We start from the raw sequence: 11,509 nt of genomic DNA, 5'->3' as shown, positions 1-11,509 counted from the left end.
TGTTTGTTCAATAGTGAGACAATCTTTTGTCAAATGTGGTCCTCCACACTGTTCACAACTAATGCGTATTGCGTGAATATCTTTAGTCATCTTGTCCATTCGTCTCTCGAAAGCATCTAATTTTGTGGAAATAGAATCAAAGTCATGGCTAGAATCGGCTCTAGCCGCTTTAGATGATCTAACGATGTCTTTTTCTTGATGTTACTCATGTAAGTGGGAGGCTGTGTTATCAATAATTTTGTAAGCTTCAGTTGCGGTTTTCTTCATAATGGAACCACCAGCTACTATGTCAATGTCTTTTCGTGTAGTAATGTCGCATCCTTGGTAGAATATTTGTACTATTTGATAAGTGTCTAAACCATGTTGAGGACATCCTCTCAACAACTTTCCAAATCTTTTCCACGCTTCATATAGAGTTTCATTTGGCTTTTTTGTGAACGTAACAATTTCTCCTTGAAGTCTCACGGCTTTAGATTCTGGAAAGAATCTTTTAAGAAATTTCTCAACTAAAACATCCCATGTGTCAATCGCCCCTTCAGGTAACGATTCTAACCAATCTTTGGCTTCTCCTTTTAAAGTCCAGGGAAATAACATGAGATAGATCTGTTCATCCTCAACTTCTCTGATTTTGAATAAAGTACAGATCCTATTAAAGGTTTGAAGATGTTCGTTTGGATCTTCCTTCGGCGTACCACTAAATTGGCATTGATTAGTTACCATATGTAGGATTTGTCCCTTGATTTCATAATCTGGCGCATTAATGTCTGGTTGAGTAATGGCATGAACTTGGCCAGTGCGTGTAGCTCTCATTCGGTCTTCCATACTTAGAAGTTCTTCATTTTTCATGATTGAATTTGTTGAATCTGAATCACTAGAGGATTCTGATTTAATGGTTTCTTCCTCGACAATCTCTGGATGAGTAATTTATGGTTCAGGAGGAATTATTAGTGGTTCAGGATCTCTGAATTGTCCTTGAATATCCTCCGGGTTCTCAATTGTGAGGTCGGGTTCAAAAAATGGATTATCGGAAATTTGAATTGGAGTACTTGGTTGACTGGATGATGATTCAAAAGAGAAATCAACGGCGACAATGTTGGCTAGATGTCTTTAACGAGTTACAGGTGGTGAACGTATGAAAGGTGGTGAACGTTTTGCTCGGTGCATTCACTGAATATCCTATTAATTATAAAAATAAAAATAAAATTATATAAGTTATCAAATTAATAGACTTTTCTAATTTTGCCCACGTTTCGAATAGCCAATAGATGCAGCAGGTAGCCAGGACCCTTTAAATCGGAAGCCCACAACTCGCCACTAACAAATCCAACTATTACTACGAACCAGAAAATTTTGGATGTCTATCAATTTAACCGCTTAAAATAATTTTTCGTCGAAATTTTGAAGATAAAATCTATGTCTTAAAAACTAGAGCGTCGAGAAATAAGAGGAAGAAAAAGTGTGCTTCGAAAAACGTCGAAAAATAAAAGGTCGAAAAAGAAAAGCGTCGAAACTTAAAAGTCTAAAAACTAAATATTAAAACTTGCGTCTAAAGGTATTAAGGCTTAAAAGGAATTCTATATCCAAAACGGCAATAACTTAAATAGGCACTAAAATCTATTAAATATTAAAGCGATAAGTGACGTCGTAAAATTCTAAAGCGCCTAAATCTTAATCTAAAGAAAAAGCACTTAAGGGATTTTACGGCAAAGCCTAAAAATCTAGAAATATAAAATATCTACGACAAAATACTAAGTTTAAAACTAATTACGAACAATAAATTATAAAAGTTACGAATTAAACGATAATAGAGAAAAATACAAAATACAAAAATAAACTAAGTTGATAAAAATACAATTTTACAAAAATACAATTTTTATATTATTAATTTATAAAAGTATTAATTTTATATTTAATAAACTAATTAAAACTTAAAAATACAAAATAAATAATAAAACTAAAACTAATTATTATTAAATTAAACCCTAATTACTAATTAATAATAATAATAATAATAATAATAATAATAATAATAATAATAATAATAATAATAATACGTAACCCTAATTTGATGGTCAAATATACCAGACCTGTCACATCAACTCATGCGATCGCATGAGTTGAGTGTTATAAATCCATGCGGTCGCATGGTGTTGAATATCAGGCCTGATTTGTTGGGCTGCTACAGTTCTCGGCCCTTTTACTCTTTTAATTAATTTTTTTTCTGAGTTTCTATTTTCTGTTTTTATTTTATAGAAAATATAATTTAATTAAAACTTATATTTTAAAAATTACTTATTAGTTTTTGTAACTAAAAAAAATAAACTTTTTAATTTAAACACTTAAATAGATAAATATACTTTTTTATGTTTTTTTATATATATATTTTTAAAACTTATTATATTTTTACAAAAATAGATTAAAACTAATTTTTTTTATATAGCGTTCTTTGGCATCCCCGACAGCGGCGCCAAAAATACTTGATGTGTGCGAGGTGTAGTACGAAATAGATTATATTTTACTACGAAATACTATTAAATACGATACAATTTACACAAGTTAATTATTTATTTATAGAATTGATATACCTAAACCTTGCTACAACACTTATAGGGAGTGTATCTAATCATAAAGTAGTGTAGTTTTTAGTATGTCCGGTTCGTTCCACAGGGAGCTGGCTAAGTTTAACGCTATATATGTTTTAAACTATATTTGTATGTATGTATATATATATATATATATATATATATATATATATATATATATATATATATATATATATATATATATATATATATATATGTATGTATGTATATATATATATATATATATATATATATATATATATATATATATAAGTAGTATTATTATTATTATAAAGGGGGGTTTTTACCGTTTAGTGACCAGTTTGTCGATTTTATGTCTTAAGTCACAATTAAAACCTAATGTAAAATATTAAATATAAATACAACTTAATTTAAAGCGTAAAGTAAATGACGATAAATAAAAGTGCGATAATTAAAAGTGCGATAATTAAAAGTGCGATAATTAAAATGACGATAAATAAAAGTGCGATGAGATATAAAATAAAGGAATTATGCTTATTTAAACTTCCGTAATCATGATGTTTGACGTGTTGATTTTAGTTTATTACCAAGGGTTAATTGTCATTTGTCCTGGATCATTTGATACGTCCATCTGGTTTTGGTCCATAATGGTCCATCAGTCATAAATATAAAGTGCGAGTGTCCTCGTCAAATTAACTTTATACCCGAAGTCAAATATTCCAACTAATTGGGGATTTAAACTGTAACAAGGTCTTAATTCTCTGTTAATGATCACACCAGGATATCGACTGCGTGTAACCCAAGGTTTTAATACGTTGTTAACAATTACACCAAGTGTCCTTGTATGTAATCCACCCCTGTTTTAATGAGTCCATTGACTATTAATCCATCCCCGTGTCCGGTCAAATGAACAATCATTAGTATTTATAAATATCCCGCCCATCGTATCCGATCGAGTGTATGTGGTTATTTATAGATACGTCAAATTGTAAATCTCTATATTAAATTAACGAACTATCATTCAGTTAAACAAATATAAAGCACATTAATATCCCGTAGTCCAATTTCCACAAGTGTCGGTCTTTTGTCCAAAGCCCAATTATGGTCCAAAGCCCAATAACCCCGTCTTAATATTTAGTCCAACATCATGATTACTTCGGGTTAAATAAACATAATAATAACTTAGCTACGAGACATTAATTTAAAAAGGTTGAACATAACTTACAATGAGTATTAATCGCGTAGTGTTACACAGACAGAATTTCGACTTACAAACTTAAAACATTCGCCACTATAACCTTATTATTATTAACTTAATATTAAAATTATAATTATAAAATATAAATATAAATATAATTGAGAGAGAGCAGAGAAGGATATTGATGAAGGTGTAAATAACTCGTCGCCCAAACTTGCAATTTCTAGCACTTGGCCACAACTTTGAGGCAATGCGATCGCATGGAAATTGTTCTTCCAGGCCATGCGATCGCATGGTGACTTGGGACAGCTCACAATCTTTTGTTTTCTTGTTTGCCGACGGTTTTTATTTTAATATATAAATATAATATATATATAATTTATAGAATTATTTATATATTATATTATATTCGTGTGCATAGTTGACTTATAATTTTAGGTCCGTTGCGTCGCGCGTTGATAGTTGGTTCATGTCCTGGTTCCGAATTTTCGAATGTCCTTTTGTACGATTTAATATCTTGTACTTTGCGTTTTGCGGCTTGTACTCTTGTAATTTCTAGACGTTTCTCATCAATAATTTGAACCACTTGGATTGTACTCTGTACTTATTAGCTTTTTGGTCGTTTACGTCTTCAAATCGTCGAATCTGTCTTTTATCTTCACCTTTTAATATTTAAACGAATATCACTTGTAAATAGAACAATTGCAACTAAAAGCTTGTCTTTCTTGAAGGATAATGCTATGAAATATGTGTTCGTTTTTAGCATTATCAATAATAGTTTACAATAATACATCCGTTGACAATGCATTCAAAATAAGATACATGGTGATGATTTTGTAAATGCAAAGTTTTCTTGAATAAAGCATGTATAACTCCATGCACATAGCTTGTATACCGTATAAGCAAACAACGGAAGACTTCTAGAAACCTGAGAATAAACATGCTTAAAAGTGTCGATACAAAGGTTGGAGATTTCATAATTTTAATATTGCGCATACTCTGTATATAAAGGTGGATCACAAGATTTCAGTTATTTCATCCAAAACATTTATCAAAATATTCTACGAAATTGAGCACCCTGGTAACTAAACTTAAAGTATATATAATAATTACCCATGTTTTAACATACATGCAACCAACATGTACAATACACGCAAACCAACGTGTACTAAACTCAAATAGCATACGTGTAACAACTCAACCCGTTATCCAACCGAAAACGCTTAATTTTTTTTTAAAAAATAGTCCAGTTTCAGGCATATGGAGCGCCGCTCCATATAGGGGCGTGCCGCTCCAAAGTGGTCTGTCCACTTTCTTTTTATGCTCGTTCGTAAAATACGTTTCTCAACACTTTTAAATGAAACCAATTATCATAACACGTCAATATAAGTAAAACTAAGAATTTCCCACAATAAAATGGAGTTTTACCACACCGGGCCCACATCGACCCAAATTACGACAAGTGACCATTTCGACCCATTTTAGTTTAATACAAACATAAACCGAGCATGGCGATTGGGAATACGCTACCCAATCCTAATCAAATCCAACAACACGTCTTCTAAAGCAAACTACGCAAGTCCACTAGTCCCCACACTTACCCGAGCCATCACCTCCACGCAAATCTATAAAAATGTAAACAATGAGAGGGTAAGCTAAAGCTTAGTGAGTAGAATAAATATATACATGCATATACAACTTATCTACTCGCAACCACGACATCACATAAATACATATAATCACATACCCTTTTGTATCAATAGCTAGTATCATCTAATCGTACAACTATCAACCTCATAAGCAATCAATAGCTAGTATCAGCAAATCGTACAACTAGCAACTTTATAAGCATAAATAATCATAATAATAATTAAATGCTACCAACAACAAATTATGAACCATGGTTAACCAAATCTTCGCAAGGGAATGACTTCGCGAAACAAGTCATCGATGTTCATAACAACCGTTAGCTTCCAAACACGGCTATGGCATGCTAACCCCCGAGGTGTTCCAAAAACGGCTATGGCATCACCCCCAAGTGTTCCAAAAACGGCTATGGCATCACTTGATCAATGTGTGAGTAAAACACGACTATTACTCACAATCATGTGCACAAACACGGCTATGTGCAACAATTAATACGGGCAACAACGTGGGAGTAAAACACGGCTATTACTCACCACCATATGCACAAACACGGCTATGTGCATAATTATCAATTGGAAAAAACGGCTATGTCCCACAACTATCAATATGGACAAAACGGCTATGTCCCACAACTATGGTCACAAGATCGGCTATGTGACACCATTAATACGGGCACATAAATCATATACGTACATACATAGATATTCCACTCACCTCGAAATGCCCGCACTAGTCATATATGTAAATCGTCTCTGAACGCAACCGAGCAAGCTCTTTACCTATAATATGCATATAGATATACAAACAATCAACATACATTCTCTACGAGAGAATTCGACTTCAACACCCTTAACCAAGGGTTTATACCTATCACCACAAACTGCCCATTTAGGCACCTACAAAGGACTTCACCAATTACCACTATGGGTGGTAATTCCAACCCATTCAAACAAGTACACACTAACACTTAATGCACTTGATCTTGCAAAATCAACCCATAAGTGCAACTCGACCCAAATTGCACCTAACCACCAAAGTTTGACTTCCATTGACCAAATTAGGTTTAACTCACTTTGACTTATCAAATTACACACGAAGTACCTACAATCACTAACAACTAGTGATTGTATCTCAAAATCAACATTTGACACCAAAAATCAATAACACTTAACTCATTTCAACATAAAACCCATTTTGACCCATATTAGGGTTCACACCCCAAAATCAAGTCAACACAACACTAACATCACTAGTACACAAGTGTTCTAAGGTTTAACCAACACACGCAAGATCCAAACTTACAATTTAATCAATCGAAACCCTAAGTCACCCATTTAGGCTTACTTACATGAATCTTACCCAAAACCCCCAAATTTCACAATAAAATGGGTTTATAATTCTAACTAACACAAACCCTAACTCAAACAAGAAATCAAACACTACAATTCGGATTAGGGTTTACCTCAAACACCAAAACGAGCTCTAGTAGCTAGAAACACCAAGGAGAACCAAAACCCGCTTCCAATTTGGGCAAAAATCACCATCTTCATCATCTATTCAAGCTTCCTCTCTCTAGAACTCACTCTCTCTCTCTCTAAGATAAGATGGGAGTGTTTGTGGATGTGAAAGTGATTCAAAAGTGGATCTAAAACTGATATTAAAGCCACAAATCCGTCCATAAGTGAAAGGACCAAAGTACCCCTCATTTAACCCTTTAAAGTGCTGAAAAATTGCATCAGACGCGATCAGACCGCCGCTCCATAAGGTGGAGGGCCGCTCCAACCTTCAGGTCAGTTTTCAGTAACTTGTTTTGGCCATAACTTTTTGACCGTAGCTCCGTTTTCGATGAATCAAATATCGTTGGAAACGTAATAAGATTTTCTTTCCAATGGTAAGGCTTTGAAACATCAACACAAACTTTATTTGGGGTTGAAAAGGTATGTACACACCTTTAACTTCAAACAACGTCCAGTTTTCTTCGACGTTCGAGCAAGCAACACGTACTTGTCTCGTACACTTCCTACACGCATCGCACACCATAAATACATTATGTACAATAAATATTTGGGTCTTACAAATCTCCCCCACTTAAACTCGATCACGTCCTCGTGATCTTCATCACTTAACCCATCCGGACCTACACCCTATGGTCCTTCGACGTACTTTCGAACTCGAAGTCTACGAAATTTCCCGCAACCCGAAGATCTCACACCACACTTAAGCGACCCTTCCGATGAATCACCCCCTTTCAACTTAAATCTCCATCCGCGATTTACCAAATCCATGAATCCGAGCACTAGAACCTTGCTCAATCCCTCACATCGGGAAGAACTCAACCAATCTCGTACCGAGATATCACCCCTTTAGTATACCCTTAACAAGTACAATGCCAATAGTAACCACGTCCCACAATAAGGTCAACATCCAAAACAACGAAGACCGAGTAAAAGTAAATCCTTACGGATAACACTTACCACTTAACATCCCTTCAAGTTCTCTCGGCTATAACTCGCAACAAGCTACATCCATAACTATATCACCCAACGCAATCTACTAGGTCCATTACGCCGTGAACCAAGTCTTGCATTAATCCAAATCGAGAAGGATTTATGTCGCGTCAAACCTCCGAACTTCAACGACTCGTAAACCAACCAATCTAGAATGTTCTATGAATCAAGAACCAACTTCCCCCGTCTCCACCACCGGGTCATTTCTTCGACGAAGAAATTTTGGTATTGCCAAATAATCATCCTAAGAACACAAACTTTCCCATCAATTGATCCGCACACGACCACCAGTCTCTGGATTAATCCAGGACGACGATAATACACCACGAGTTAGACAAAACATCAACACTCAACACAGGGTTTTTCCCCTAAACCCTGCAACACATCCATACAATACGGCTTCCTAGCACTAGCATGGAAACTATTCGTGTACTAGAATCCCGTCAACAGTGAATCATCATCACCACAAATTCACAATTTGCTACACGACCCACAAAATATTCACCAACGCCGGGTGAATCCTACTGCCTAGACCATTCTTTAAGGATAGCCTCGACATTTCAATGCAACCAACACGTCACATCACTAGGGAACACACCCCTACAAAGAAACAATATCCGCGTATCTCTATGTGAGACAATCGGAACCGGCACTCCAGGCCTCACAATCGTCCATAAAATGGAATAATCCACTGACGATTTCCACGATCACGTTTCCCGAAAAGGAAAATATAGTATCCATACCGAAATCGAACTCGTACCTACTCAACAGTACTATCCGGGTTTCGCACCAACCCAATTTTACATCACGAGGGCACCCGAACGACAGTTTCATTCTCTTACTCCGGAATCTCAAACTTCATATTTGGTCTCATACCGCATATTGGTACTACACGACCACTTTACATAAGAAGACTTACACTCCCTTCGATCCCACCATCACAATCTTCATGCATAACATTCTAGAATTGTAACTCACAATCGTAAAGCACGATCTCGATTCTACATTAGCAACTCCAAATCCCTATTGAGGCCTAGCACGGTACGCTCCGATATTTAACTATACATAACACCACTGGAGTTCTCCTCGGGCGGCAGTAAAAACCCCCCACTTAGGATTTATCTCCCCATCCTCACCGCCAAGATGATAACATCCAGCGGAATTGTAATTCCACGTCACACCTGACCATTCTCGCCGCTGGTCATAAACATCAAATCACCGCAAATTCACTTTAGGCTCTCAGAGCCGACATGTACAATTACTTGAGACGTCGTACACGCGACGACATCACACCTTCATACCCCAAATCACAATTAACAGTTCTTCATCGTTCGCAAAGCGAACTCCACCAAAGTCCTACATATGCCTCTAAGCCTAGGCATATGTCAATCCTCTTACTTTGTTGTGATTCTCAGTCGAGATCACCCGACCTTCCACTTAACGAATCGTTATCAACCATTGCTCACTCTCATGGAGAAGATTGACCAATCTGACCCAATAATTGTGTCGACCACAATATGAACACTTCATCATAACCTTTGGCTTAACCGACCATCAAGTCCATCACCGGTTCATCGGTCATCCTTACTCGTCTATCACATAAGAGCAACAAGATTCGCTCATCCGCCTCTTCATAAGAAGTATTTGCTGCAATGCTCCTAAACTTCAACCTTCGCAACCATCGAATTACTAACACCCGTCGATCACTATTTAAAATCTTCGATGCTTCCAAGGGTATCTCACGGGCACCCTAAGCACTAAGTGATCACACCATCACCAGAGTTGAACATTACACTAGCAGGTATAAGAAGGCACCTGACGCTGTGTCATACAGACTCCCACCACAATTAACCGAATTTTAGAAACTCGATCATTAGGTTCCATACACCCATCTCTCTATACTAATGACTCGTAGTCATACCCACCCCGCAAACCTTACGGTTTATCATCTTATCGAAAGTTCCTAGCGATCACACACTACCCGCAATTTCCATAAGGCCAAACGATATAGCCTCACGAAACCCTTCATCTAACTCTAAAGAGATGCTTGGAAACACCAAGTCTTACACTCTTCCGCACATCTCGATAAAAACCACTACTACAAGGGATATTCCATTAGGAATGTTACCTTATAAGCCACAACACACTAACACAATCATCGTCATATGGGTCCCACTCCCATGAGTTTAACGACCTGAAGACTCCTCAATTTCGCCAATTCCAAGGTGACTCACAACAAGAATCCTAACATGATTCTCTAACCACACTCTACCGAGTGTAACTCAAAACTACAACCATTAGACTTATTGCATTCTATTACGGAATTCAAGTCTTCGCCGCACACACGAACACGTAAATCGGTCATCCTAGTTATGATAGATAACTAAAACCAATAACAATCTCAACAGTGTACCCACTACTTAGGGTGACTAAGCACGCACCAAACTCGTGAGTTGCTCACTCACCTTAGCTAACCGAATCCACCGTAACACTTCCCGACTCGTAAAGAACTCGATGTGACAACAAGCACATCACTCGAGACCACTATATCCTAGGAACCAATAAAAGATTCCTAATACGTCTCGTTCTACCCCAACCATGCCACGTTTCCTCCGTTTGGTACTTGTCATGTTATGCTTGGTGTCAAGATACACTTTCGTAATAATGGTGATCAATCACTATTACAAATGCGTACCTTACCATTTCCACATGGTCATGCAAAGTACTTTACCCGGACTGACGCAACATTCACACAAAATAACACGCGATAACTCCTAGTACCCGAATGACCCAAGTCCTTACTGTGAACTTGATCACTCAAACCGCCAAACATGCGAATCTCTCTAATAGATTCGTCCCAAGGACACCGCACCAAAAGATACCTGTATATATACACCAATATACAATAATAGTAAACGTACACAAGTACACCACAACAACAAGTCAACCTACAACCTAGGTGACTATCACTAAAACAACGTCCAAGTTCGCCTACTTACATTAGGCACTAGTGATCTAAGGCACTAATTTACTCACGAATTAGGGCCCCACAAAATTCCACATTGGACAAGCACAAGTCCTAGTTAGTCACCTACTCTAAGGTACTAACAAATCTCAATCCGACTCGTAATCCTACAAGTCCCGCAATTAATGCACCATTGTCAATAAGTCTAAAACTAGGCACCTATTCTAAGGTCACCTAATTCCCTTAGACCACGCTCTGATACCACTTGTAACAACCTAACCCGTTATCCAACCGAAAACGCTTAAATTTTTTTTTTTAAAACAGTCCAGTTTTAGGCATATGGAGCGCCGCTCCATATAGGGGGGCGCCGTTCCAAAGTGGTCTGTCCACTTTCTTTTTATGCTCGTTCGTAAAACACGTTTCTCAACACTTTTAAATGAAACCAATTATCATAACACGTCAATATAAGTAAAACTAAGAATTTCCCACAATAAAATCGAGCTTTACCACACCGGGCCCACATCGACCCAAATTACGACAAGTGATCATTTCGACCCATTTTAGTTTAATACAAACATAAACCGAGCATGGCAATTGGGAATACGCTACCCAATCCTAATCAAATCCA

The 11,509-nt window shown here is 36.7% G+C and overlaps 1 non-coding gene across 1 annotated transcript; it reads left to right on the top strand.

Moving 5' to 3' along the window:
* Nucleotides 1-355: 355 nt before the first annotated feature.
* LOC139869881 (small nucleolar RNA R71) lies at nt 356-462 on the top strand. Its single transcript, XR_011766458.1, has one exon. It is a non-coding gene; the product is annotated as a small nucleolar RNA R71 (small nucleolar RNA).
* The last annotated feature ends 11,047 nt before the right edge of the window (nt 463-11,509 follow it).

Source organism: Rutidosis leptorrhynchoides, chromosome 9 (assembly GCF_046630445.1).
Source record: "Rutidosis leptorrhynchoides isolate AG116_Rl617_1_P2 chromosome 9, CSIRO_AGI_Rlap_v1, whole genome shotgun sequence".
NCBI classification, from domain to species: domain Eukaryota; kingdom Viridiplantae; phylum Streptophyta; class Magnoliopsida; order Asterales; family Asteraceae; genus Rutidosis; species Rutidosis leptorrhynchoides.
This window is presented reverse-complemented; position numbering and strand designations above follow the sequence as displayed.